Source organism: Colobus angolensis, unplaced genomic scaffold (assembly GCF_000951035.1).
Source record: "Colobus angolensis palliatus isolate OR3802 unplaced genomic scaffold, Cang.pa_1.0 Scaffold196, whole genome shotgun sequence".
NCBI lineage: Eukaryota > Metazoa > Chordata > Mammalia > Primates > Cercopithecidae > Colobus > Colobus angolensis.
The window spans coordinates 8,003,958-8,031,855 of NW_012115110.1; the positions used below are offsets into that span (position 1 = coordinate 8,003,958).

Sequence of the window (27,898 nt, forward strand, 5' to 3'; positions counted from 1 at the left end):
CAGCCAGCCAGGAACTGGGCTGATATCTGTTGATGGACACGAAGGAAGGATTTGGGTTGGCCATTAAGACTCTCTCAGGACCTGAGGAAAAGGGTGGGAAACTTAGACACAAGATGGCAGGAGGACAGATGCTCCATGAGGATGGCAGGACGAGGACATGAATGCTTAATATTCTGGAAAATCCTCTGGGATAAGGCTGGGCATGGTGGCTCATGCCTGTAATTCCAGCACTTTGGGAGGCCAAGGCAATCAGATCACTTGAGATCAGGAGTTCGAGACCAGCCTGGGCAACATGGTGAGATCTTGTCTCTACTAAAACTATAGAAATTAGCCAGACATGGTGGCAGGCATCTATAATCCCAGCTACTTGGGAGGCTGAGACAGGAGAATTGCTTGATCCCAGGAGGCAGAGGTTGCAGTGAGCCAAGATTGCGCCACTGCACTCCAGTCTTGGCGACAGAGTGAGACTCTGTCAAAAAAAACAAAAAATAAACCCTTGAAATCCTCTGGGATAAAACTCTCTGTTGAAGGAAGCTTTGGTCAGCAGTGAGCACATTGGGCACACTTGTCGCTGCCCCCTTCTCATCCCGGCTTCTCTGCTTTGGTCAGGTGGTGCCCTCCTTCCATGGGTGGAGCCAGAGATGGCGGGTTCTGGCTGGTCAGATGGGAGTGGACAGAGAAGTCCGGGATCCTACTGGCTTTGTGACTGCATTGTGTGTCTCCTGGGAAGGATCAGGTGCAACCAGAGAAACCTTGAGCCTTCTTTAGATACCTGAGCAGCAGCTGAGTTCCCGCAGCCTCTGCGATCTCCCTTCTGAGGCTCTGGCCCCAGTTTCCCAGTACCCCCTCTGTATTAGCTTCCTGGGGCTGCCCCAACAAAGTATTACAAACTCAGGGGCTTCCGCAACAGAGATTTATTCTCTCACAGTCCTCTTTGATTTGGACTTCTAGCCTCCCGGACCTGACTGGCAGGGCCACACTTCCTCCTAAGGCTCTGGGGTGGGGTGGGGGTCCTTCCTGCCTCTTCCAGCTGACAACCCCTGGCATTCCTTGGCGTGTGGGCGCATCACTTCAATCCCTGCCTCCCTCTTCACATGGTCTACTCTGTATGTACGACTGTGCATCCTCTTCTCTTGTAAAGGGCAGCAGTTGTTGGATTTAGAGCTCACCCTACTCTGGTATTACCTCATCTTACTTACATCTGCAACAGGCCTGTTTCCAAATAGGGTCACATTCTGAGGTTCTGGCTGGACATGAATTTTGGGATGGGGGACACTCTTCAACCCAGTACACCTTCCTCCCCAAATCTTGCTAGGTTTCCCATGCCTAAAAGAAGTACTAATTGGAGAAAATAAGAATAGTTTTCTACTTACCTCAGGAGCACGGAAAGATGGCAAAATGGCATGGCCAGTTTTGGAAAGAATATGTAGTGTGTTGTAAAGATACGTGATGATGTGGAGGATGCCTCTTGTCCACACAGAAGAATTAGGAAGATTAATGCCTTCGAAATCAGCTATATTTTGGCACTCTGTTTTTACTCTTATTATGATTATCCTAGTGTCCTTGTTTTTGAGGTGGCTGCTATAATTATGGTAACTTGTGTGAGTATGTTAGAAAGATGTTACAAATGATTAAGCTAGAAATTAGTTACTTTGGAGTGTGTAATAGTTCTTTCAAGTCCCCAGCATATAAGGGAAGGTGACGCTGGTCTACAGTGACTGTCTCCATGCATCCATGCAGAAATTGAGACCCAGAGAATTGAAAGACTTGCCCAAGTTCTGTGAGTGAGTCAGTGCTAGAAAAATCTTGAGCCCAGCCCCCAGATGTGACGACTATTCTCTTTCAAATATTTCTACAGGCTTAGAATGGGGGCTCAGGCTTGGCTCAGACCCATATCTTTAGGTGAGTGGCTTTTAAATTGCCACTTGGTCACCCCCACTTGAAAGAGCTGCAAACACGGGCTGCAGAGTTCAAGCCGGCACCCTCCTCTCTGGAAGTGGAGCGAGAACAGGGTGGGCAGAGGTGGGGCCGCCACACTTGCTTCCCTGGAAACCTGAGGGAGAGCACAGGATGCCAGGAGAGCACAGGACTCGGCTGGCGGCTGCTTCAGGAGCAGCCCCGCCAACTCTTTAGGCCCACCCTTGTTTGCCGTCTCACCTTGTGACTATTTCCTGGGCATTGTGGGAGAGGAGGCCTCTTGCTTGAGCTCCTGTCCCTACTGTCTCCTCTCACTAAATGCACGGCATGGCTTTGCGGTAATAGGCTGAGACATGTCAACTCTTTTTTTTGTTTTTTGAGATGGAGTTTTGCTCTTGTTGTCCAGGCTGGAGTACAACGGTGCGATCTCGGCTCACGCAACCTCCACCTCCTGGATTCAAGCAATTTTCCTGCCTCTGCCTCCCAAGGAGCTGGGATTACAGGCATGCGCCACCACGCCCGGCTAGTCTTGTATCTTTATTAATAGAGACAGGGTTTCTCCATGTTGGTCAGGATGGTCTTGAACTCCCGACCTCAGCTGATCCGCCTGCCTCGGCCTCCCAAAGTGCTGGGATTACAGGCGTGAGTCACTGTGCACAGCCAACATGTCAACTCTTTAGGAGAGCTTGGAGACAAAAAACAACCCAGGTCTGAGCATGGGAGGTGCAAAAATAGGAACTTCTCAGCTTCCACAAGAGCAGATAAACGAATACATAGGCCGTAAACCAACGTAGTTATTTTGGCTGGGGGATTTCTTTTCTTTTGATTGTCCCCTGGAGCTACAAAATACACAAATATAGATTGATAGATTTTTTTCATTAATTCGAAAAGCATTTAATGGCTGTCATCTGTGTGCCAGGCAACTGATGCACAGCCAGACTTCCAGGAGGCTGGAGGGGATCCAGATGAACCTCCTGGAGTAGGCTTGTCAGGAGGGGACTGGAGACCAGGGCCATCCTGACAACCCCATCTCTGTTCCAGGAAATTCCTAGGGTCCCCTGGGAGGCACAGCTTTGAGAATCCTATTTTGGTTGCTGAACGGATGCACACACTGGAATCGAGGCTGCGTGTGCTTGGGGTGCATTGGTGAGGGGGAGGAAAGTGGGGTCCGGGTGGGAGCTGTACGGAAGCCCTCCCCTCCCCCTCCTCCAGGCATGCCAGCGAGTGTGGCCTGACGTTGAGTGTATCTTCCAATGTGAGTGGCTCTTCCAAGTGTGGTCCAAGGACCCGCAGCATCGGCATCCCCTGGGAGAGCCTTGGAAATGCAGAATCTTGGGACCCAGCCCGGACCCACAGTCAGAATCAGATTCCCAGGCGATTCATGTGTGCATTGAAGTCTGAGAGGATCTGCTTGAGAACTCCACAGCTGGGGCTGACAAATCCTCCTCTGACCTCAAACTTCCTTCCTCCTTCTAAAAAACCCATAGAACCCAGCTCCCTGCCCGCCCATGGCTGTTTCCAGTGGATCCAACTGCCTCTCACACCCAGTTTGAGCAGGGGGAGACGGGAAAGGCATCTTCTCTGCTTCCAGATCATCTGTTTCTTCCATCGAACACCACAGTTCCTGTGAAACCCACAGCAGTAGCAGACCTGGGTCTTGTCAAGAGCTATGAAAGGTCTGAGATTTTACCTACTCCTAGGCTAGCAGTTAGCCTGCCAGTTTGACAAATGCTGCCTAATGATGCGAGACTCCCGGGGCAGAGACAAAGGACTTTGTTACTCACAGCACAGCAAGCAGCATAAGTTTTGCTATAAAATGTGGTGTATTAATGCAATATTTGACTTACAGTAAGGCCAACAGATCAGGAAATGATTGTCATTGAAAGGACAGTTTGTTACTCCCAGCTCCCAGGAGGAGGGGCCACGCTGAGCTATGCAGGGCCACATGCGTTGTCAGCAGGCTCAGGAGACAGCGGACATGTGGGCAAAAGCCTTGTTGTGTCCCTAGCTGTCTGGTACTTGCTCCCGGGGTGATTAGGCAGGTGGAGAGTGGCCTGGAGTGTGAAAACCCAATAGAGGAGGTGTCTGGGGCATGGGCTTAAGATTGGTCGGTTTGGCCGGGCGCGGTGGCTCAAGCCTGTAATCCCAGCACTTTGGGAGGCCGAGACGGGCGGATCACGAGGTCAGGAGATCGAGACCATCCTGGCTAACATGGTGAAACCCCGCCTCTACTAAAAAATACAAAAAACTAGCCGGGCGAGGTGGTGGGCGCCTGTAGTCCCAGCTACACGGGAGGCTGAGGCAGGAGAATGGCGTGAACCCGGGAGGCGGAGCTTGCAGTGAGCTGAGATCTGGCCACTGCACTCCAGCCCAGGCGACAGAGCGAGACTCCGTCTCAAAAAAAAAAAAAAAAAAAAAAGATTGGTCGGTTTGCATTTGAAAAGCATGTTCGCAGGAGCCTGGTTTACTGTCTCCGGGGATGGGCTAGTACTGGGTAGTACTGGGTGGGGCAGTCCCTCCAGGGTCGGCAAGGCCCCAGATACCAGCTGGAATACAGAGAATAGAAGACATGGTTAATACAAGCTTAACGTTTGCACTGGTTTCCTATGTCCCCAAAACCCCATGGGGGTGACATGGAGGGCCCAGGTGGATGCTGCCATGCAGTGAATTTGCATCACCGAGGGAAAACCCTGAGCTCAGGGGATGCAGATGCTGGTAAGAAAAGACACCTAACCTTTGCCCCAGAGGGAGACATTATCTTTAAAATATTAGGTAATAACCAAACCTGCGCTCTGCGCTGTAGGGAGACACCACCTCTTTCCTTCTCCAAGGCTGTTTGCTGGATCTGAAAAGACAATCTGGAACAAGAGGACAGTCAGGCCAGCCATGGTGGTTCATGCCTATAATCCCAGCACTTTGAGAGGCCGAGGCAGGTGAATCACTGGAGGTCAGGAGTTTGAGACCAGTCTGGCCAACATGGGGAAACCCTGACTCTACTAAAAATGCAAAAATCAGCCGGGTGTGGTGGGTACACCTGTAATCCCAGCTACTCGGGAGGCTGAGGCAGGAGAATCGCTTGAACCCGGGAGGTGGAGTTTGCAGTGAGCCGAGACCATGCCACTGCACTCCAGCCCGGTGATAGAGCGAGCCTCCGTCAAAAACAAAACAAAACGAAAAAACCTCAAACCAAACCAAAACAAAAATGGTTAAAATGCTAAACTTTCTTATCATATTTTACTGCAATTAAAAATCAAAACAAAAAACTTAAAAGATAAACCTTTCCGAATGCTGCTGTTCTTTTCTATATCATAAAGAGTTCCTCTTAGGAAGGCCTTTCCGGTGTGTTAAACACCTGCTCCAGAAAACACAAAATGGATCAGAAGAACAAAAAGTGGATGTCACTTCGTGGACATTTTGATAACATCAATGTCATGTACATTTCTTTACCATAAATTCTGGGAAATTTTTAAGTGGCATGTGGGGCTCTGAAATGTTGAGAGAGATCAGATTTTAGGGGAGTGGGGAACTCTTATGTAATGGTCCAAGGGCCCAATAAACTTGCGTGCCAGGGCCCTGGCATGAGGGCAGAGAAGGGGCTCTTGGAACTGGGGTCCTGGCAGTAAGGGGAGGGATGGACACGGTAGTAGGTAGAATGTTTCCCCTCAAATTTCAGGTAAACTCGGAATCTGCGAACGTGATCTTACTCGAAAGTATTGTCTTTGCAGTTGTAATCAGTGAGGAATCATGAGATAAAATCATCCTGGATTTAAGGTGGGCCCTGAATCCAATGACTCTTGTCCTTATACGAAGAGAAGGATGACAACACTGAGTCACTCTGAAAGCTCAGCGTGGTGGAACTTAGTGGCATGATCCAGCTGTGAGGAAGCAACTTCCAGGTGTGCTGCCAGCTGCTGACCTAGGGGGTTCACCAAGAGGGCCCCTCCCTGCCCAGTGCCCTGACTCGGGTCCAGGGCTGCACACTTGGATGACAGAAGGACATTCCCAAGCTCACCTGGCTGCTCAGAGAATACAACCAGACAGTTGGCACTGACTACTCACACACTCATGTTTAATAAGAGATTCTGACTGGTGGGAATTGAGCCATGAGAACCAAAAACACGTGTGCAAAAGAATACGAGTGTTTTCACCTTTTAAGCGAAGATTGGGGGCTGAGAGAATGCTGGAGCCTGTGCTAACTCCCTGAGCCAGCGCAGCTGCCGCATGTCCTCTGCAGGGGTCTCCACCTGGTGTTCCCAGAGAGATAAACCAGGGATTACATCTAGACGGTCAGAGGTCAGCACCTGTCTAGACAGAGGCTCTAAACTGGGGCAGTGGGGGTGAGGTTGGAAAGAAGCAGATGGGATAGATACAAGGAGTTGGAGGGAGCCTTATTCTATTTAGGGGCATCTCAGCAGATCTTTTCAGCTGCCAAACAGCCAGCCCCAAGCATTTCCCTGTTGCAGAGGTGGGTGCCCATGCTATCCAATGATTCCCTCGGCTGACAGACAGGGATGGGGTGAAGAAATAGCAGGAGAAGATGAGAAGGAAATGGTGAGCGAAACAGAGGAGGTGGGGGAGGACAGAAAATGTAAATGACACACAAAATGCTCTGAGATGCTTACTGGATGCCAGACACTGTCCTGAATGTTTTGCGGGCACTGAGTCCTCCTGACAAGCCCATGAGGGAGAGCTTTTATTTCCTGCATTTTCCAGAGGTGGAGGCTGAGGCAGGGAGGTAGGTTATGGCCTTTCTGAGAGTATTCGCAAACATTCCCGAAACATAGTATGTTCACCAACACGGAGTTCAACATCCACACTGAGGGTCTGGGTGGTCCATTAATAACACGTGTTGGGCATGTTCTATGATCCAAAATCCACTAGGACCCTGGGCTACCAGGCCCAATGTCTCTCTGGAATGCCTACAGCCTAGCAAGGGGACAGAGAGATGCTAATTATAAACAATGAGATGGGATAATGTTGTTGTCGAAGTGCCGACACTCAAGTGTTGGGAGGAAACAAAAGGACTGGAAATCGTTTGAGCCCAGGCGTTCTAGAACAGCTTGGGCAACATTAGTGAGACGCCCGCTCTCTACAAAAATTCAAAAATTAGCCGAGCATGGTGGTGCATGCCTGTAGTCCCAGCTACTCGGGAGGCTGAGGTGGGAGGATCACCTGAGCCTGGGAGATCAAGGCTGCAGAGAGCCGTGATTGCACCACTGCACTCCAGTCTGGATGACAGAGTGGTACCCCGTCTCAAAAAAGAACCACCACCAAAGAACTGGAAAAGTCCTGCAGGTACTTGGAATTGCTCAACAGGCACCCGGGAGAGCTTCACAGGGGTCTGAAATAGTCCAGCAGGTGCGTGAAAGAACCCTGGCTATATCTGTACCTTGGAAGAGTCAAGTGCAAGAACTAAATTTCCATGGGAAGAGGTGAGGGACATGGAGTGAGATTGGAAAGGTCTCCGAATGGCAATAAGGAGGATGATATGCTGTACTCCAACATGGCTGCTATCCGAAGATTTCCAAAATGGAAATGTGTTAGGACTTTTTCTGTTGCAAAAGTCAGAAATCAAATTCAAACTAGTTTAGACAGAAAAGGGAATGTGTTAGGACTCTGGGGAGCTCTAAGAACTGTAGTGAGTGCAGGGACATCAGGAAGTATAACATGGCTCTGGAATGGAGCCCAGACGCCCTGCGGCTCCGACTTTGACCTAGGTTTCTCCGTGCCTGGTGTCATTCCTCCCCCTGCAGGTCGGCATTCTCCATGTGGCAGGGAACCTCTGTGTGGCAGAAAAATTCTACAGGGCAGGGTACCAGGAGGCAGGTACCTCCATAGGGCAGCCTGCCATGAGCCAGCACCTCCAGGTAGCAGTACTTCTCTGACATCATTGCAGGTTAGAGATCCCTGAAAAACAGACAGACAATTTCTCACCTTTGACTTTAAAAGCCCCAGGGAAGGAAGAATTCTGACTGGTCTAGTTTCAGTCACGTATCAACAGCGGACCAATCAACTGTGGCCGGGGCACAGATGCTTTACAGAGGCTGGCCTGTGTCATGTGACCACCACATGACCTGCATCATGTGATGGGTGGAGGAGAGGGTGGGCCTGCTGTGATTGGCAGCCTCCTTCGCGTGGGAGGAGACCTTTTCTAAAGGGAAGTGAAGAGAGCCATGTGGACAAACAGCAGATGTTCACCGCAGGAAGGGCCCGAACCAGATGGGTTTTAGAGATCACTGGGAAGGCAGCCCCATAGAGGGTGGGTCTGAAGCGCCGCGATCAGCTGCAGAAATGTTTCTCAACTGTGTTCAACACAAGCGCACTCCAGATAAGAAAAACAAGCGAAGCCTTTTTAGAATGTTATCTGAAATTCAAAATAGATTAAGTCTCAGGAAGATAAATAAACCAAATGAGCACTGCTTGGCTTCCAAAGCACACGCCCATCCCCTGGGGAGGCAGGCAGCCCACACTCCTGCCAGTAGAGAAGAGACCAGCTCTGGAATGGAATGAGCAGTTGCACTGGTGGGAGGGGAACAGGCACTGGAATTGGTTCTACACGTGTTTCTCACTGTCATGGGCCCAGGACTCCCGGACATCTGGTAAACATGCAGTTCTGAGGCAGAAGGGCTGCGGCTGGGCCTGAGGGTCTTCTTTTCTAACAAGCTCCCACGTGAGGGGGGCTGCTGCTGGCCCTGGCACCCCACTTTGAGTAGTAAAGACTTACGGTCTAGAATCTGCAGATTTGGATGAGATATTGGCGAAGGGTTGCGAGCTGGCCCTCAGGGAAGCCCCCCAGGTGGCCAGCGCTGGTGTTCCCATCTCACATGGAGCTGGGCATGACTGGGCCAGGCAGATGTGTGGGCCTTGGCCGAGCCTGGGCCGGCCCCTACTCTGGGCTGCTCACACCCATCCCTGGCCACAAGGAAAACTTGTGCCAGAGTCAGCGGGGAAAGGAGTGGACTTGCTGTCACGTCATACTTGGATCAGAGCCCGAGGACCTCAGTGGCGGCTCCCTTGGGGTACCTGTGGGGGCTGAAAGAGGCAGAGAAGGATTCCTCCAGGCTCCCTGGGCAGCTTTGCCCGGCAACAAGGACGGGTGTCCTAAGCCAGCCCCTCTGTGTAGCCAGAATAATGGCCTCCAAACATATCAGGTTTTAATTCCTGGAACCTGTAATTGTTACCTCATGCAGCAAACGCTTTGCAGGTGTGATTAAATTAAGGCGCTTGAGATGAGGGGATTATTCTGGTGGAGAGGGACGCAGAGGGACATTTGACACAGAAGAGGGGAAGCGATGTCACCATGGAGGCAGAGGTTGCAGGGGTGCTGCCCTGAGCAGGGGAAGCCGAAGAGCAAGGAACGGATTCTCCCCGGAGCCTCCGATGGGAGGGCGGCCGTCCAGCACCTTGACGTCACCGCCTCTGGCCTCTAGGATTGTGTGGAATAGACTCCTGTTGTGTTCAGCCTCCCTGTGTGTGGCAGTTTGTTCCCCCAGCCACGGGTAGTGCGTGCTCCCACCCTGGGTGCCGGGGAGAGGGGGAGGTCTGGGGAGGCGCATCCCAGGGGGCTCCGCTTCTCTGCTCTCTCTTCAGAGCCAGGGCTTCTCTTGGGGCTGTGGGGAAGGGGCTTTGGGGTGTCTGCGTCTGTTGAAATGGGGGCTCCGCGTGGGGTAGCAGAGCCTCAAGGCCTGGAGGGTGTTGAAGGCTGAGCGCAGGCAGCCCAGGCAGCTGCAGAGGAAAGAACGCGGGAGGCTGAGGCTGCGCCTCCCGAAGGGAGGGCCAAGGAGGAGCAGGGAGGTCTGTGCCCAAGGATGGGTCAAGCCGCAGCAGGCTGTCCCCACTCACTCCTCTCTAACCACCCCCAGGCCCTGGCCCAGGACCTGACCTCCTCCATGGCTGCAGTCCGGCCCACTGCTGCCCCAGTGATTCCCGCACAGTCAGCTGTGGGCAGGGCCAGGGGCCTCCCTCTCCTCCAGGGTCTTCCCTGGGACGCCAGTCTGCTCCTTGGGCCTCTCCAGAGCCTGCAGAGTGAACGAAAGGCCCTGTTAACTCAGGCCTTCTGCATCCTACTGCCAGGAGCCTGCTCAGTAAGCACTTAGGGGAGGAAGGGAAAAAAAGCACAATAGGCCTGGCCAGGTGGCTCATGCCTGTAATCCCAGCACTTTAGGAGGCTGAGGCGGGCGGATTGCTTGAGGTTGGGAGTTCAAGACCAGCCTGGGCAACATGGTGAAACCCTGTCTCTACTAAAAATACAAAAATTAGCTGGGTGTGGTGGTAGGCACTTGTAGTCCCAGCTACTTGGGAGGCTGAGGTGGGATAATCGCTTGAACCCGGGAAGCAGAGGTTACAGTGAGCCCAGATCACACCATTGCACTGCAGCCTGGGCGGCAGAGTGCGACTCTGTCTCAAAAAAAAAAAAAAACCCTCAGGTGGAGTGAATGAGCCTCATTAATACTCCAGAAACAATTTTGACAAAAGTGGCATTACAGATTGAATTTTGTGTCTCCCCAGAAAAATACGTTGAGGTCCCAACCCCCAGTATCTCAGGCAGTGGCCTTATTTGGAAACAGGGTGTTGCAGATGTAAATAGCTAAGATGAGGTCCTGCCAGAGGACAGTGGGCCCCTTAATTCATGATGACTGCTGTCCTTACAGGAAGACAGCCAGGTGATGATAGAGACGCAGGAAGAATGCCATATAACAGAAACAGAGATTAGGGGGATGCAGCTGGAAGCCCAGGGATGACAAGGATTGCCAGCAACCCACAGAGGTGAGGATAAGGCAAGGAGAAATTTGCCCTACAGGTTTCAGAGGGGACAAGCCCTATTCACACCTTGATCTTGAACTTCTGGCCTCCAGAACGGTGAGACAGTACGTTTCCATTGTTTAAGCCCCGATCTGTAGTACTTCGTTAGTGCAGCACAAGCAAACTGATAGGGGCGATGTCTGCCCCTTCTTTGCTCTGCCCTCTGCCACCTGCCATGGCAGCCCCCCATGGCCCCTTCTCAGGTGGTGACCCCCTTCTCCTTGGTGGCACCCTCAATAAACCCCTATCCTGTGTCTGAAAATGGGCAATCACCTTTATGAAAGAAATGAGGCTTTTCTCACTCCCCGGCCATCTTAGCGGCTGCTCTTGGTTGGGGGTCATCCTGCACCTAAGGCAGGAAGTTGGTGGCCACAAAGAAGAAGAAAAAGTTCCTGGAGTCAATCAACTGTAGGCTCCAACTCGTTATGAAAGGTGGAAAGTACAAGCTGGGGTACAAGCAGACTCTAAAGATGATCAGACAAGGCAAAGCGAAATTGGTCATTCTCACTAACAACCGCCCAGCTATGGAATGTTGGCCAAAATTGGTGTCCATCACTAGGGTGGCAATAATATTGGACTGGGCACAGCATGTGGAAAATGCTACAGTGTGCACAATGGCTATCATTGATCCAGGTGATTCTGACATCATTAGAAGCACGCCAGAACAGACTGGTGAAAAGTAAACCATGCAAAATTTTCCTTTAATAAAATTTGCCCAAGCTTGTTTAAAAAATGAAAGAAGGAAGGAAGGAAGGAAGGAAGGAAGAAGGAAGGAAGGAAGGAAGGAAGGAAAGAAAGAAGAAAGAAAGAAAGAAAGAAAGAGAAAGAAAGAAAGAAAGAAAGAAAGAAAGAAAGAAAGAAAGAAAGAAAGAAAGAAAGAAAGAAAGAAAGAAGAAAGAAAGAAAGAAAGAAAGAAAGAAAGAAAGAAAGAAAGAAAGAAGAAAGAGAGAAAGAAAGGAGTGAAGTGGGAGTGGGAGTTGGATGCAGGGAATGTGACCCTTGGGTACCCACTTTGAACAACGCATCAGACCCACTTTTGCCCTTCGAAGGAGGCACCTTGAGAAGCTCCATGCTGTTGTCCATGCAGCTGTTCCTGCTCAAGCCGCAGCTGGGACTTTTATAAGAAACTGCCTTCTAGAGCAGCCCACATGAAGAAACCAGGCCCCGTGCAGTGGCTCATGCCTATAATCCCAGCACTTTGGGAGGCAGAGGTGGGAGGATCACTTGAATCTAGGAGTCTGAGACCAGCCTGGGCAGCATAGTGAGACCTCGTCTCCACAAAAAATAAATAATAAAAAAATTAGCTGGGCATGGTGGCACATGCCTGTAGTCCCAGTTACTTGGGAAGCTGAGGTGGGAGGATGGCTTGACCCTGGGAGGTAGAGGCTGCAGTGAGCTGTGATCATGCCACTGCACTCCAGCCTGGGTGACAGATAGAGACCACCGTCTCAAAATAAATACATAAACCAGGAATGTCACTTATTGTCACATTGGGATTTGTTTCTAACATCGTGCTGAGTTTGGTCACCCACCTCAATCACCTGATGTGACTTGAAACCACTTTTGGCTATTTCCAAAAATCAGCTCCGCCCTGGGAGGGGTTAGGGCTGCCCTTTAAGGAAACATTAAAAGCTCAGTATCTTCCTTTGGTGGCTCCCTCAGGGGCGCTGGCTTCTGACTCATCAGCGTCGTTTTAGCTCTCTGTGGGTTTAGAAATAGAGGAAACAGCACTTCCTTTTGGTGAACGCTTTTGTATTATTTTATTTTTTCCCCACGATGCTGAAACTAGCTCATCCTGGGAGAGTCAAAGGAAGCTCCTATGTTTTCCCTGAGCTGGGCTAAATTCCTGTTTCTTCTAATAGGAAGGATCCAAAACTTCCCACGGAGTTTCCCCTCGTCTGCACTGAGTCACATACCTGTGGGCTTCGAGCTCGCAGACCTTTTTTAATCAAAGAGAAGATGAAAAAGGCACCTTGCTTCTGTCCCATTTTTAGATCTTTTTTAGCCCCATTTCTTCTCTTTCCTTTCTACATTTTTGGGTTTGTTTGCTTTCATGCCTGAATTAAATGTAACAGGAGGAGCAAGTTTTATACCTTGCCTGAAATTATCATTGTCAGAGAAACAAATGCAATCTTTAGTGAGACAAGCGGGGGTGGGAAGAAGGCGCTTGGGTTGCAGGCAAGCGCAGTTCCTAAAGCTTTTTGCATTGAGTAGCTGTGGGGTCCAGGGCCCCATCTCTCTGGACCTCACTTCCTCATGAGCAAATAGAGGCCTCAGGTTGTAGTAGGTTGTCTCAAACTAGGGACATATATTCAACAAGCCTGCTCCTTTTTCAAATGTAGATTCTGATCTTTAGGTTCTGGGTGGGGTCTGAGATCCTGCACCTCTAACAAGCTCCCAGATGACAAGCATCCAAGAATCACACTTTTCCTAGCTCTGGATCACACTTTTCCTAGCTCTGGATCACACTTTTCCTAGCTCCTAGCAGAATCTCAGGCTCATCCAAGCCTCTTGAGCCAGAATTCAAATTTTCACAAGCGCCCCAATTCGTTCAGATGCGCATTACGGTGTGAGAATCCCGCACAGGATTACTGATGGAGGTCCCAGCTGCACTGGGGGAACCAGGAACCGTGGAGGCGCAAGCCCATCCTGGAGACCCCGATTTAGTTGGTGGGGAGTGGCCTGGACATCGACCACTGCCTGTTCACTGGCAGCAAGGGCCCTGAGGGCCAGTGGTTCTTGATTTTGCTGCCTATTAACATCACCTGGGGAGCCGTGAAAGGCCCCCCCCGGTGATGTTAATAGGCAACAAGATCAGGAACCGCTAGACTGCATGGTCCTCAGGTTCTAATCCATGATGTCATTGGTTTTATCAGGGTAATTTTTCCTGGCCACATTAGGCAGGAAAGGTGTCTGTGCGTCTCAGAAGTGTCTATGGAACGCTGCTTCTGAACTTCCCAGCACACTCAAAACAGGACCTGGTTTATAGCAAAGGGCCAGGTCCTGGCACCATCGTGAAACACACACACGCTGTCTTCTACCCAGGGTTCTCTTCAGCCCATAGGTGTCCTATGGCCCCTGCTCTGTGCTCCAGCCTAACATCAGAAAACCCATGAATGGGAGAAAATCTCATGTCGTCTGTTTACAGGTGAGTGAACATTTAAGTCAATGGGTTGCCGTCCCGTGGGGAGCTCTAATTGTAGAATTTAAGAGGGCAGAGTGAAGCCAGTGGGCTCTGGAGTCCTTCCAGGTTTGAGTCACAGCTTGGCCACGTATGAGTCCCTCTCATTACCCCACAAGAGCCCGGCATCCTGATGCATAACACCCACCACCCAGCTTAGGGAGGGCTGACAGAGTGAATTACTGACAGAGGATGGCCCTTGGTCGTTTCTGCTTCCTTCACTTTCCCATCACTGCCTTAGAATCTGGAGAGACTCCCGCTGGCTTCACCTGGACAGGCATCCTGGCACGCAAGCAAGGATTGCTTCCACCAATTTTCTGCGACAGAAACAAGGGTTCGGTTGATTCCTGGCAGCACATGCGTGTGGGGATGCATGTGGGGGTGCAGGGCTGGACTTGGGAGATGCTTCAGTGGATAGCACACTTTTTCTTTGGGGAGTTTTCTTCCTGCTGTTATAACACCTGTCTCCAAACAAAACCTTCATTGGTCAACAGTGAATCATTCATTTATTCTGTGCATAAACCTATGGCTTGAGATGCATTTGGAAACCTTGAGAACAGCAGTTCCCAACCTCGGTGCTTGGAGTAATGTCCGAGGACATTTTTGCTTGTCACAGCTGGGGCAGGGAGCTGTTGCTGGCATCTAGTGGGTGAGGTCCAGGGATGCTGCTAAACATCCTGCAGGGCAGAGGCTGGCACCACTGCAGAGAATGATCCAGTGCAACAGATCGCTGGTGCTGAGAATCCCACTTCAGACCCAGGGCAAGACTGATTGGATGCGTTCATTTATATCTGCTCTTGTAGCCATTCAGTCCAGAAATGAGCACCTTGAATGACTATTCAATCAAGACAGGTTGGGTGCGGTGGCTCACACCTGTAATCCCAGCACTTTGGGAGGCCGAGGCAGGCGGATCACTTGAGGTTAGGAGTTTGAGACCACCCTGGCCAACATGACGAAACCCCACCTCTATTCAAAATACAAAAATTAGCTGGGCATGGTGGTGCACGCTTGTGATCCCAGTTAATTGGAAGGCCGGGGCATGAGAATCGCTTGAATCTGGGAGGAAGAGGTTGCAGTGAGCAGAGATTGCCCCCCTTTACTCCAGGGTAACAGAGCAAAACTATCTCAAAAAAAAAAAAAAAAACAAGACATCTCTGAGACTCCACAGGTCAATGGAAGAGGAACAGAGGGGCAGTGGGGCTGCCCACTGCCCATGTGGGAGGCGTGGGCAATGTCTAGGTTGACCAGCTACCCATGCTCTGAGGCAGTAGTCTCAGCACAGGGCGTGCACACCCCCAGGCAGGGCGGCACTCACTATGGTACAGAAGGAAGCTTAAAGTTTCCCCTACTCAGGAATGAATGAGCTCTAGACCCTGCCATCGCCTCTGCTCAATACTCACCCACTCCAGGCTTCAAAAGGAGGCTGCCCACATGGACAGCTCGGAGAAACTCCAGGGCACGTGGTTGATGGAGGAGCCAGATGCAGAGCAGTGCACTCGGGGGTGCAGTTCAGGAAGCCGTGGGGTGGGTATGAGGGTGTAGTGGAGCGTATCAGTGCAAGGATACCCCGAGACTGGGGTTGACATTGACTCCACAGGCACAGGAAGGGGCTTGGAAACAGATTGAACTCAGAGCATACATATCACGGTGGGAGGGGCTGGGGTTGGGGGAAGCTGCCTCCACTGCTGAGGGCCCCACCTCAGGGTTCATCCCTGGCAGGCCTGCAGATCCTCCTATACCCTCTCCCTGAAGATGGCCCATCTGTGCCTGGACAGGTTGACATGTGTATTAGATTCTTAGGGCTGCCACAGCAAAGAACCACAGACTGAGGGGCTTAAATAACACAAGTATATTTTCTCACAGTCTAGGAGGCTGGAAGTACAAGGAGCTCAGGGTGTCAGCAGGGCTGGTTTCTCCTGAGGCTCCTCTCCTTGGCTTGCAGGTGGCCGCCTTCCCATGGTATCCTCACATGGCCTCTCCTCTGATGTCCCTTCCTCTTCTTAGAAGGATACCAGTCCTGTTGGATTAGGGTCTGCCCTAAATACCTCATTAGAACATAATTACCCCTTTAAAGACCTTAACTCCAAATATGGTTTTATTCCGGGGTTCTGGGGGTTAGGGCGGCAACATGTTGATTTTGGGGGACACACTTCATCCCATAACAGTGTGGGCTGCCATTCTCCACTGGTGCTCTATCCTGGAGACACCCCCTAGGGAGTTTCGTACAACATGCAGGTCATCTAGTTAAATTTGATTAAATTGTATTTCAAATGCTGCATGGGATACACTTACACAAAAAAATATTTATCATTGATCTGAAATTTGCATTTAACCCAGCATCCTATATTTCTAGCTGCTAAGTCTGGCACCCCCTAGCCACTGGGAAACCTCCTACCCATAGCTTTTCACCTGGGCTGCCTGGGTCTGGGATGGGCACAGAAAGGTGGAGAGTGGAATTGGTGCCTGGAGGAGCAGCTGGTGTCTGGGAATCCCTCAAGGGCCCTGGCCTTGTGGCTCTCTCAGGACAACCTGTAGAAGCCACTGAGATGCTGGGGTGGCCTGTGGTTTGATGGAAACCACAGCATCTGTTTAGGCGAATCCTGGAGGTACTGCCTGTTTCTCTTCCAGTTTTCACATCTCTGTAGAATGGGAAATGTCATACAAAACTGGACCATACACAAACGATCCAATTTCCAGTTGCAGAAAACACATGACATCATACACATCATGATGATGAAAATATGGGTGCCCAATCCCTTACCTACAATTCTGAAATCCAAAACGCTCTGGGAACATTTTTTGTGTGTAAATTTGGAGACAAAACACATTCAGGGATAAAATTGATTTGAATGGACTTTGGGACTATTTATAAACTTTCTTTATCCATTGGTGAGAATAGTGATACTGTGTTTTCTGGGGGGCACTGTCCAGACATGTGGGAGGTTGTAGGAGATTGGTCAGCGTGGTGGGAAAAATTGTAGAAAGATGCAAACCTTCCTGGAAAGCCAGGAGGTTTTACAAAAGCTTCAGAAAAGGATTTGGGCTGAAGGCAGCCAGATTCTCTTTTCTGGTACCTGAAAGCTTAGGTTAGATAACAAGGGGATGTAAAGAAACTGATCTAGATAAGTTAATTTACTTAGGCCTTGGAACCTGGCCTTTAATCATCTATGCGCAGGACTGCTCTCTCTAGAGGAGCGACCATGTTAATTACCCACAAGTGTGTTGACTCGAGGCCTTTGTCATTAAATCTGTACTAAATAAATGCCCGAAGCACCAGCTTATCAGGGCCACAGATGCTGACTCTTTACAGCACCCTCCTCATTGTCTGTGAGTGGTCCAGTCCCCTAGCCCACTCTTTCACTGGATACCTGTGTCTGAGTGCATGTGTTCATCTGTCATTCGGCCAGGATCTGTGGGTCAGACCCAGCAGCAGGTGGTAAGTGATATTCAGGATATGCCCTGTATTACCAGCCTACAGCTCCCCAAACTTGAATGCCAAAAACCCACAGCTTTCTGGATAAGGGATTGTGCAGCTACAACAGCAGACAGGCACCGAGCTCTTAAACCGTAGGAGGCACAGTGCTAAGTGCTTTAGGTTTCTCATCTCTTTAATCCTCATAATCTGTGAAATGGATACTTTTATTTGCATTTTTGGTAAGTTATTTTTGTGTTGAAGTATGACATGCCCACAGAAAAGCCCACGAATCAGGTACCCAGCTGGAAGAATTATTAGAAAGTGAGCCTGCGCCCATGACACCGCCCAGCGCCATCTCTCAGCAGTACCCCAGAGGCTCCCACCACAGGCCGCCATCATTACCTCCCAGATTCTCACTTTCATCACCAAAGATTCATTCTGCCTAGAAAAAAAAAAAATGCTGTCATTTATTGAGCAGCTGCTATGTTCCAGGAACTTTTATTATTTCTCACATTGACTCTATCAGGGTGAGTACTCTTTTTTTTTTTTGAGATGTAGTTTTGTTCTTGTCACCCAGGCTGGAGTACACTGGCATGATCTTGGTTCACTGCAACTTCTGCTTCCTGGGTTCAAGTGATTCTCCTGCCTCAGCCTCCCGAGTAGCTGGGATTACAGGCACATGACAGCACACCCGGTGAATTTTTTTTTTTTTTTGAGATGGAATCTCACTCTTCACTCTGACACCCAGGCTGGAGTGCAGTGGCGTGATCTCGGCTCACTGCAACCTCCGCCTCCTGGGTTCAAGTCATTCTCCTGCTTCAGCCTCCAAAGTAGCTGGGACTACAGGAGTGTGCCATCATGCCTGGCTAAGTTTTTGTATTTTTAAAAAATTTTTAGTAGAGACAGGGTTTCACCATGTTGACTAGGCTGGTCTCAAACTCCTGATCTCAGGTGATCCACCTGCCTCAGCCTCTCAAAGTGCTGAGATTACAGGTGTGAGCCACCACGCCCGGCTAGGGTGAGAATTCTTATTATTTCATTTTACAAGCAAAAAGAAGCAAGAGTTGAGAGATGTTATGCCATGTTCTATTCTATATCATATTATGCATCATATCATGTTATGTATCATAACCTCAGCTCAGTGAATTCTCACAAACAGAACACACTTTTCTAACTAGCACCCAGATTGAGGAACGGAATGTTAGAAGCAGCAGAGAAACTGCCCCTTCAATCCCACAGCCCCTCAAGTTGCTACCCACTCCGAAAGATAAGCACTGTTCTGACTCCTGACACCTTTTGCCTGTTTTTGAACTGCCTGTCAATTGGAACAAAATTGTCTATTCTTTTTGGTGCCTGATTTTCTCTCAGCATGATGTTCATTAAGCCCATCCACATTGCCACGTGAGGCTGCAGTTTGCTCTTTTCTAGTGCTGAGTAGAATCCCACCATTTGAACACACCTCTGTTTATTCACCCATTTTCCCCTTGGAGGCTGGAGGTTAGAAATGTTTTCAGTTTTTAGCAATCACCAGCAGTGCCACTCTCTAAATTCTTGCGAGTCTTTTGGTGGACATGCACACATTTCTGTTTAGTGTATGTCTTGGGGTGAATTGGGGGCATCACAATAGTGTGTGTGTGTGTGTGTATGTTTAGCTTTTCAAAAACTTCCACAGTAGTGTGTGTGTGTGTGTATGTTTAGCTTTTCAAAAACTTCCAAACTGGCGTGGCATGGTGGCTCATCCCTGTAATCCCAACACTTTGGGAGGCCGAGGTGGGCAGATCACTTGAGGCCAGGCGTTCAAGACCAGCCTGGCCAACATGGTGAAACTCCATCTCTGACAAAAATACAAAAAAAATTAGCCAGGTATGGTGGTGCATGCCTCTAATCCCAGCCACTCAGGAGGCCAAGGAAGGAGAATGACTTGAACCTGGGAGGAGGAGGTTGCAGTGAGCAGGGATCATGCCACTGCACTGTAGCCTGGGTAGCAGAGCGAGACTCCATCTCAAAACAAACAAACAAACAGGCCATGTGAAGAAGAAGGCAAAGATCAGGGTGATGCCTCTACAAACCAAGGAACCCCAGGTTTTGCCTGCCAACACCAGAAGTTAGAGGAGAGGCCTGGCAGATTTGCTCTCACAGCCTCAGTAGGAATTAACCCTGCGGACACCTTGCTCTTGCACTTCCAGCCTGCAGAGCTCTGAGGCGAGGCACTTCTGTGGTTTAAGCCCCTCTGCTCGTGACACTTTGTTACTGCAGCCCCAGCATACTCCTCCATGCAGTGACGCTTCATGTTTAAAAATACCTCTGCTCTGTAAAGAACACTCATCTGGCTGGGCTTGGTGGCTCATGCCTGTAATCCTAGCACTTTGGGAGGCTGAGACAGGCAGATCACCTGAGGTAAGAAATTTGAGACCAGCCTGGCCAACATGGTGAAACCCCATCTCTACTAAAAATAAAATTTAAAAATTAGCAGGGCGTAGTGGCAGGCACCTGCAATCCCTGCTACTCGGGAGGCTGAGGCATGAGACTCGCTTGAACCCAGGGGGCGAAGTTGCAGTGAGTCGAGATCGCACCACTGCACTTCCGGCCTGGGAGACAGAGCAAGACTCTGTCTCAAAAAAACAAACAAATAAGCAAAGAAACAAAAACCACTCATCCTAGTGTTCCTCGAGGTGGTCTGATTAGCAGCTGATGTGTTTACAACAGCTTTCCCTTTTCAAATGTGATTCCAGAAGCCATCAGATGCACGAATTGTTGTATGTCTGAATGAAGTGAAGGTTCATGGGAGCTGGCTGATTCTGGTCTACATGTGTGGCTGGGCTGACAAACAGGCATCCACCCACTTGGGCTGGGTCCCAGGAGCAGCCTCAGGAATTGAGATTCCTGCATCTGCCTTCATGGTCTTTATCTTCCAGGCCTCCCTCTCCCCGTCATGGCTCAGGCGGGGACCACAGCAGAGGGTGGGCCACGCCATCTTTCAAGGGCAGCTGGACCCCTGCTGGCAGCCGGACAAACCCTATTTGGCCAGGTGCAATGGCACATGCCTGTAATCCCAGCACTTTGGGAGGCCGAAGCGGGTGGATCACCTGAGGTCAGGAGTTCAAGACCAGCCTGGCCAACATGGTAAAACCCCATCTCTACTAAAAATAGAAAAATTAGCCAGACACGGTGGTGCATGCCTGTGGTTCCAGCCACTCGGCAGACTCCATCTCAGAAATAAAGAACCCTCTTCTTCCTGGGCAGAGAGTTTCTCTGTTCTGGATGTCGCCCAGCAGCCCAGCCCCAAGGTGATCTCTCTGGATGGGTGAGGGGAGGGTCTCCTCCAGCTGGAAGCATCGAATCAGGACTATTGCTTCCTAAGAGCATGTGGCCCAGAACTGGGCTAAAAATTGTACAATTTTAAAAAATTACACTAAGCTTTGATTTCAGAGTGTGTTGGTCTCTTGGGGCTGCTGTAACTGAGTGCCACAAACTGGGTGGCTTAAGACAACACACATTTATTCACTCATAGTTCTAACAGAACCGCATATCTCTGCCTTTCAATGGTAGATTCAAAACACACGATGATGGTGCCGTGATTGCAAAAATTAGCCAAGTGTGGTGGCATGCACCTATAGTCCCAGCTACTTGGGAGGCTGAGGTGGGTGGATCACTTGAGCCCAGGAGATTGAGGCTGCAGTGAGCTATGATCATGCTACTGCACCCCAGCCTGGGCAACAGAGTGAGAGAGATCCTGTCTCAAAAAAACAAACCAAACCAAACAAATTTGAAAGCCACTGTCCTATGTGGAAGAATTTGGAAGTCAATAATAACACAGGGAGGTAGTAATTACTTTCCAGGTTTCAGACGTTCTTTTGGGTCCCGAGAGGAGAGATGCTGTGGTGGTGTGAGGTCCAGGAGGACTCTGGGCTGGGTTGAATTGGGGTTGTACCACTTTCCTCAGGAGGTCCTTGTGAGGACGACTCCATTGCCTGGGCCTTGACTTTTTCATCTGTAAAATGGCTAAATATCTACCTTGCTGGGGAGGAGGAGGATGAAATATCTCCTCACATTTATTGAATGCTGCCTGTTCTAGGATTTGTTCTGAGTCTTTTATGTGTGTTACATCTGTCTTTCTTCACAATACCCCTCTGGTTAAGTGCTAGTACCATTAGATTTATCAGTACAGGTAAGGACACTAAGGCAAGGAGAGGTGAAGTCACCCGCCCAAGTCAATGAAAATCTGTATCATATCAAATACTGTGTCTGGCACTTAGCAAGCACAGAGCGAATTTTCAGTTTCTTACCCTTAATTTTGTTAAAGGATCCTCAGATATAGGCAGACGAACAAGCTGGTGGAAGATGTGTGAGAAGCACGCTTCAAACTGCCAGGAAGCCGGCTTCTACGGAGTCCCGAAGTGTGAAATTAGCTCCTCTTCTGGGAGGGTCCCTGGAAACAGTGGCTGCTCCCTGCAGGAGGCAGAGTCCCTGCAAGCCCTACTCTTCAGCATGAGAGGAACTGCAAGAGGAGTCAAAGAAAGGGGACCCTCCCTTCCAGCCCTGAGGGGAAGACTCGTCGATGGCTCCAGGGAGGAAAGAGAATGATGGGCCTGGCTCACAGTAAACTACCTTATTGCTGGTTTTTAAAGGTGAGAGGTGCAGGAACCCCCAGACCTACTCCACACCCTGCAGTACAGATCAGCTTCGAGGCATCTCCACCCCCCCTGCCCAGATGGCCAGCCCCACTCCTCCAGGAGAGTCTGTGGCCCCCATTCTCTGGAGGCCAAGGGAGAAGAGAGCTGCATCTCCCTGGGGGAGGTCAGACAAGTAATTAGACCAAACTGCAAGAGGCAGGTGCGTCATTGCTTCTCAGAAATGGTAAACAGAGCACAAGAGAGAATTGCATCACTTCTTCCCAGGGGCGCTGGGACATTTGCTCTCAGAGTCCAAGCTGGGTCACATTTAAATCAGAGGGGGGCTATGGACGGATTATCTGCCGAGCGCAGAAATGTTTCATCAGCAATGAGTGTGAGCACTCTGAAAGGAAGCTAAATGTTCTCCTTGCCTTGTTCCCGTTTGCTTGTTCCAAGTCGTGTCTTTATACTATCTTAACTATATAATGTCATTTATGCCATATTTTAAAATAGTTGTCTTTTTATAGAATCCATGACTTGGTTTGACTTCATTAACAAAACTTAGTAATTTACCTTGCACAGAGCCTGCCCATACTGGACATGAAATTAGTATTTGCAGAATAAAAAGATGTTGAGGACAATAATAATATACATAATTACATAATAATTTTAAAGTAAAAGCTAACCTGCTGGGGCCCTCTCTTCTGCCTCCTGTCTGAAGAGGGCTGCCTCCGCAGTGAGCCTAGACGTGGACTACTGCACCCATGACCTCGCGGACATCAGGCCAGGAGCAGGTAGAGGCGGTTGGCGGAGGAAGTGGTAGAGGAGGAGAGGCCAGGAGCTCCCTGAGCCAGTGCTCCCAAGGAAGGAAGTCCATCAGAAAATCGCAGAGGGCCTGGGACCCAGGGTCCCCCATCCCTCTCCCCACCCACCACAGCAGAGATTTGTTCCCGCCAAGCACCTGTGTTTTTGTTTGTTTGTTTGTTTGTTTTTATTATACTTTAAGTTCTAGGGTGTATGTGCACAAGGTGCAGGTTTGTTACATATGCTATAAGGCACCTGTGTTTTAAAGTGTCCAGGTGGTCTCCAGCTGCCCGCTCCAGCACTCGCAGGTTTGGGATTACAGGCATGAGCCACCATGCCCAACCTCGCGTGGATATTTTTAACATTTTATTTCGAAATAATTTCAGACTTAGAGAAATTTACAAAAATAGTATAGAGAGTTCATGTATATCCATTATCTAGCTACCTATAATGTTATAAATATATGTAACTATGGTACAATGCTCAAACCCAGGGGAAAAACTTTGATACAAGACTATTAACTAAGCTACAGACTTATTTGAATTACCCTAGTTTTCTCCCTGTGAAGTAAAGGATTAACTCAGCAGGCTTGGGGTGTTCAAACCCTGCATCTCGCAGAGAAAGGACTGGCCCTTGACTACCTTCTGGGAGAAAAACTCCTAAGCCCTTGAAATATCCTGCCTGATGAGAGTCTTTGTTTACTTGGGCCCTTGGGCCCTGTCAGATAGTCTGTATTAACAGTGTGATTTATGGTGGAGAGCCTTAGGTCTTGCTGTCTCCATTTGACCTCTTGAGGGGCTGCAGACGGAGTAGCTAAGGTCAGCCATGGAGGTGCTCCATGCCTCTATAACTGATCCCTAATAAAAAACCTGGGCCCCAGGCTTTGAATGAGCTTTCTTGGTTGGCAGTACTTTCTGCGTGTTGTCACACGTCACTGCTGGGAGAATTAAGTGCGTCTGTACAGTTTCTCTGGGCGAAGACAACTAGAAACTGGTGTTTGTCTCTCCTGGAGTCTGCCCTCCATGCCCTGTTCCATGCTAACTAATATATATGCTTTCACTGTAATAAACCGTAACCGTGAGTGTGACAGCTTTTTAAAGTTCTGTGAGTCCTTCTAGTGATTCACTGAACCTGAGGGTGGTCGTGGGGACCCTTGGCATGCTACCTAATATCCTTTCCTTTCCTTTTTTTTTTTTTTTGAGAGAGAGTCTCACTCTGTCACCCAGGTTGGAGTACAGTGGTATGATCTTGGCTCACTACAGCCTCTACCTCCCAGGTTCAAACGATTCTCCTGCCTCAGCCTCCTGTGTAGCTGGGATTACAGGCCCACACCACCATGTCCAGCTAATTTTTGTGTTTTTAGTAGAGACGGGGTTTCGCCATGTTGGCCAGGCTGGGCTCAAACTCCGGACCTCAGGTGATGCACCCAAATTGGCCTCCCAAAGTGTTGGTGTTACAGGCGTGAGCCACCATGCCCGGCCCTAATATCCTTTTTCTATTCCAGGATACAATCCAGGGTCCTTTATTGTTGGTCTCCTTTGTCTCCTTCAATCTGTGACAGTTCCTCAGTGTCTTTGTCTTTCATGACCTTAACACTTTTGGTGACTACTGGTCATTTCGTAGAATGATCCTCAATTTCAGTTTGTCTGTTTGCTTATGATTCATTGAGTTCATGTAATTTGGGGAAAATGTTTTATATCAGATAACTGGGAATTTTAAGGAGAATAAGCTCTTTAATACCCCTGTACACACACACACACACACACACACACACACACACACACACACACACATTTTTCCCTATCAGCTGGAATTCCCCACCGCACTAAGCCCCTCTTGCAACATTGGCTCTCCACCTCTACTTTCACTATTCAGTTTGATTGTCAAATCTTAGGTGAAAGAGAACCAGTGGCGGCCAGTGTTATAGAGAACTCCGCTTTCCCTGTTAACAGAGGCCTTTGTGCATCTGGTGGTCACAGCACACTTCACATTCCTTAACTGACTGTCACCCTAGGTAGCTGGAGATCGCTGAGGCAGGATTGTGGCGGACATTGACTCTTTTGTCTGCTGGGGGTTATAGTCAACCTTCTTCTGGGAAATGCTCCTTCTTCCCACCACAACCGCATGACTCGAAAGAGAGCTGCCATGATCTAACAGACTTTGCCCGCATGGCCACCACTGATTGCTCAGAGCTGGGCACCTGAGCCTATTGGGGCCAATCAGAGCTCTTCCCTGGGATTTCTGAGCTTGGGAGGAAGCAGCGCATTTTTCCCCTTGGAGAGTCCTTGCTTGTGGAAGAGCCAGGCTAGAGCAGGAGGGGTTAAATTGAATTCAGACAGAGAGGCGGAGATGAGCACTGGAGAGGAGCCTCACTTTGTCCCAGGTGCATTGGGAGGCCCAGGTGTACCCTGCACACTTCCTCGATGATGGGAGCCTCACTAATACATAGACCACATTCCATCCTGTCTGCATACACGACACGTGGAAAAGGCTGGACACTCCCTACATCTCATGATTAGCCAGTGAATGAAACGAAAAGGGCCGAGTGATACTTCATCAACATCACAGTTTTCTCAGGGTCGTCTCTGCCTTTATGTTTCCATATATGGGATGTGGTAAATCAGAACCAAACATGTTGAACAGCATTCATTTTAACAGGCGTCTTCAAGAGACTGTCTACGTGATTAGCAAATACCATCTGCCCGCCTAATGGAATCAGAATAGCCAGTGTTTTCCATCCTCAACTCAGGGATTAAAGAGGAAAAGCCAGTGTAAGCAGGTCACCTGGGTTAGCACAGCTGTGGAGAGGTGCATTGAACGGATTGTACAGCTCAGCCCCGCCCTAGTCAAGAGAAGTCAGTTAGGACACGACCCCAGATGCCAAAGGAAAAGAAAGGAAAGAAAGAAAGCAAGAGAGAAAGGACAGAAAGAGAGAGACAGACACAAAGAGAGAAAGAAAGAGAGAAAAAGAGAGAAAGAGAAAGAAAAAGACAGAAAGAAAGAAAGTCTAGATTTTACTTCCCGAACAGCCATTTTATAATAGATAAATAATTCAAGAAAAAACAAATTGGTTAGAAAATGATAGTGTTTGTCCACTCTATGGCTATGGCTATAGAAGAGGCAGAAATAGGAAACCTGTGTGTTTTGCCAAAAGAGAATCTGTTTGCTCATTTAAACTTTTTCCTTCTGATTATAAAACATACAAATTCTTTTATGAATAACTTTCACAATAAGGGAAAATACAAAGTGTGTGGGGCAGGTGTCACTGAGTGGAGGGAGAGGGCGTGGTCATTTTCTGCTCACGCCCACCCCGGTGAGGGCTGTGTCTGGGTGACAGGCAGGGTTGGGAGTGCTTCTGGAACCCACTGAGGGGGCTCTTGGGAAGGGGATGCACCGGGGAAGAGAGCTTGGATCTCAATAATCTATCAGCTTTTGGAACAGCAATGTTAGTTTCCTTAGGCTGTGTTAGTTTCCTAAAACTGTCCTTAAAAAAGTACCCCAAACTGGGTGGCGTAACATGACAAAAATTTGTTCTCTCACAGTTCTGGAGGACAGAAGTCCAAAATCAAGAAGCTGGCAGGGCTGTGCTCTCTGAAGCCTCCAGAAAAGATTTCTCCTGGTTTCCTCCTAGCTTCTAGTTGGTGCCAGCAAGCATTAGCATTCCTTGGTGCGCAACTGGATCTCTCGAATCTTCTGTCGCTCAAAATCTCTCGAATCTCTGCTTCTGTTTCCATGTGGTGTTCTTCCGTGTGTGACTCTCTCTGGGTATCTTGGATAGTCATTTTGGATTAAGGGTTCATCCTACACAACTATGACCCTGACCTAACTTAACTAATTACAGCTGAGTGCGGTGACTCACACCTGTAATCCCAGCACTTTGGGAGGCCAAGGAGGGCAGATCACTTGAGGTCGGGAGTTTGAGACCAGCCTGGGGTCTCAAAGTCCCGACTCCTGAGGTCTTTGCAGTAACTGGTACTCAAGGGAAATGCTGAAGAAAAGAGAAAGGCGGCCAGGGGTGGTGACTCACGCCTGCAATCCCAGCAGTATGGGAAGCTGAGGCCGGCAGGTCATTTGAGGTCAGGAGTTTGAGACACGCCTGACCAACATGGTGAAACCCCATCTCTACTAAAAATACAAAAATTAGCCAGGCGTGGTGGCGTGTGCCTGTAATCCCAGCTACTCGGGGAGCTGAGGCAGGAGAATCACTTGAACCCAAGAGGTGGAGTTTTCAGTGAGCAAAGATGGCGTCACTGCACTCCAGCCTGGCCGACAGAGCAAGACTCTGTCTCAATAATAATAATGATCATTTAACTCATTATATACACCACGATCTTCTTTTCAAATAAGTTCACAGTCTGAAGTTCCAGGAAAGACATGAATTCTTGGGACACAATTTCAGTCCAGTGCAGCCTCTCTTACCCACACAACCTCCCTGGCACTGTGGAGCGGAGGGCAGCATGGCCCCATCATGGAGAAGGGCTCCTCCAGGTGGTGGGGGGTGTTCTGCTGAGACCCTACCAGGCTCTGGGGAAAGCAGGGCAGATCCACAGTGGCAGTGGCCTCTGCCGGGAGATTTGGGGCACTGCTGTTCTAGAATACCACAGGAAGCTCTGGCCTTGGCTCCAGAGGCAACAGGTCTCAGGGGCCCACCCTGTGAGCCCCCAAAAGCAGCCTAGGTCCTAGGGAGTGGTTCCAGGGGGCCACTAGAGGCAGTGGCTTTGGTGGGGCTGTGTTCCTGATCTTTTAGAAGCCCTCACAGCACGCTGCACTCCCTTCATAATACCGATAACAATTCCAAGGAGTAAATAACCGTGAGGTTAGTTCTTTAGTGTCTGTCCCAGCAATAGGGTGACCAGCTGTCTGCTAAGTGGGGCCACCAACTTGTCTAGTTTGTGCTAGGCCAGATTTGTTTCAGCACTGAAAGTACTGCATCCTAGAAACCCCCTCAGTTCCAAGTAAACCAGGACAGCTGGTCACCCTCCTTAGCAGACAGATGGGAATCTCACGCGCAGAGCCACGGTGTCTGTCTAATCCACTCTATCTCCTGTGTTCCTGTTCGTCAACGGTACCTTTGCACAGAACATGCATCCAACAAATACTTGCTGAAGAACAATCATAATAATGATTATCCAAAATGCTCAGTAAATATTTGCCGAACGAATGCCC

At 49.4% G+C, this 27,898-nt stretch overlaps 1 long non-coding RNA gene across 1 annotated transcript; it reads right to left on the minus strand.

Moving 5' to 3' along the window:
* Positions 1-15,970: 15,970 nt before the first annotated feature.
* LOC105510979 lies at positions 15,971-23,045 on the minus strand. Its single transcript, XR_001001653.1, has 4 exons — positions 22,988-23,045; positions 21,602-22,889; positions 17,718-17,757; positions 15,971-16,539 (listed from the first exon to the last, which is right to left on the minus strand). It is a non-coding gene; the product is annotated as an uncharacterized LOC105510979 (long non-coding RNA).
* Positions 23,046-27,898: the final 4,853 nt, after the last annotated feature.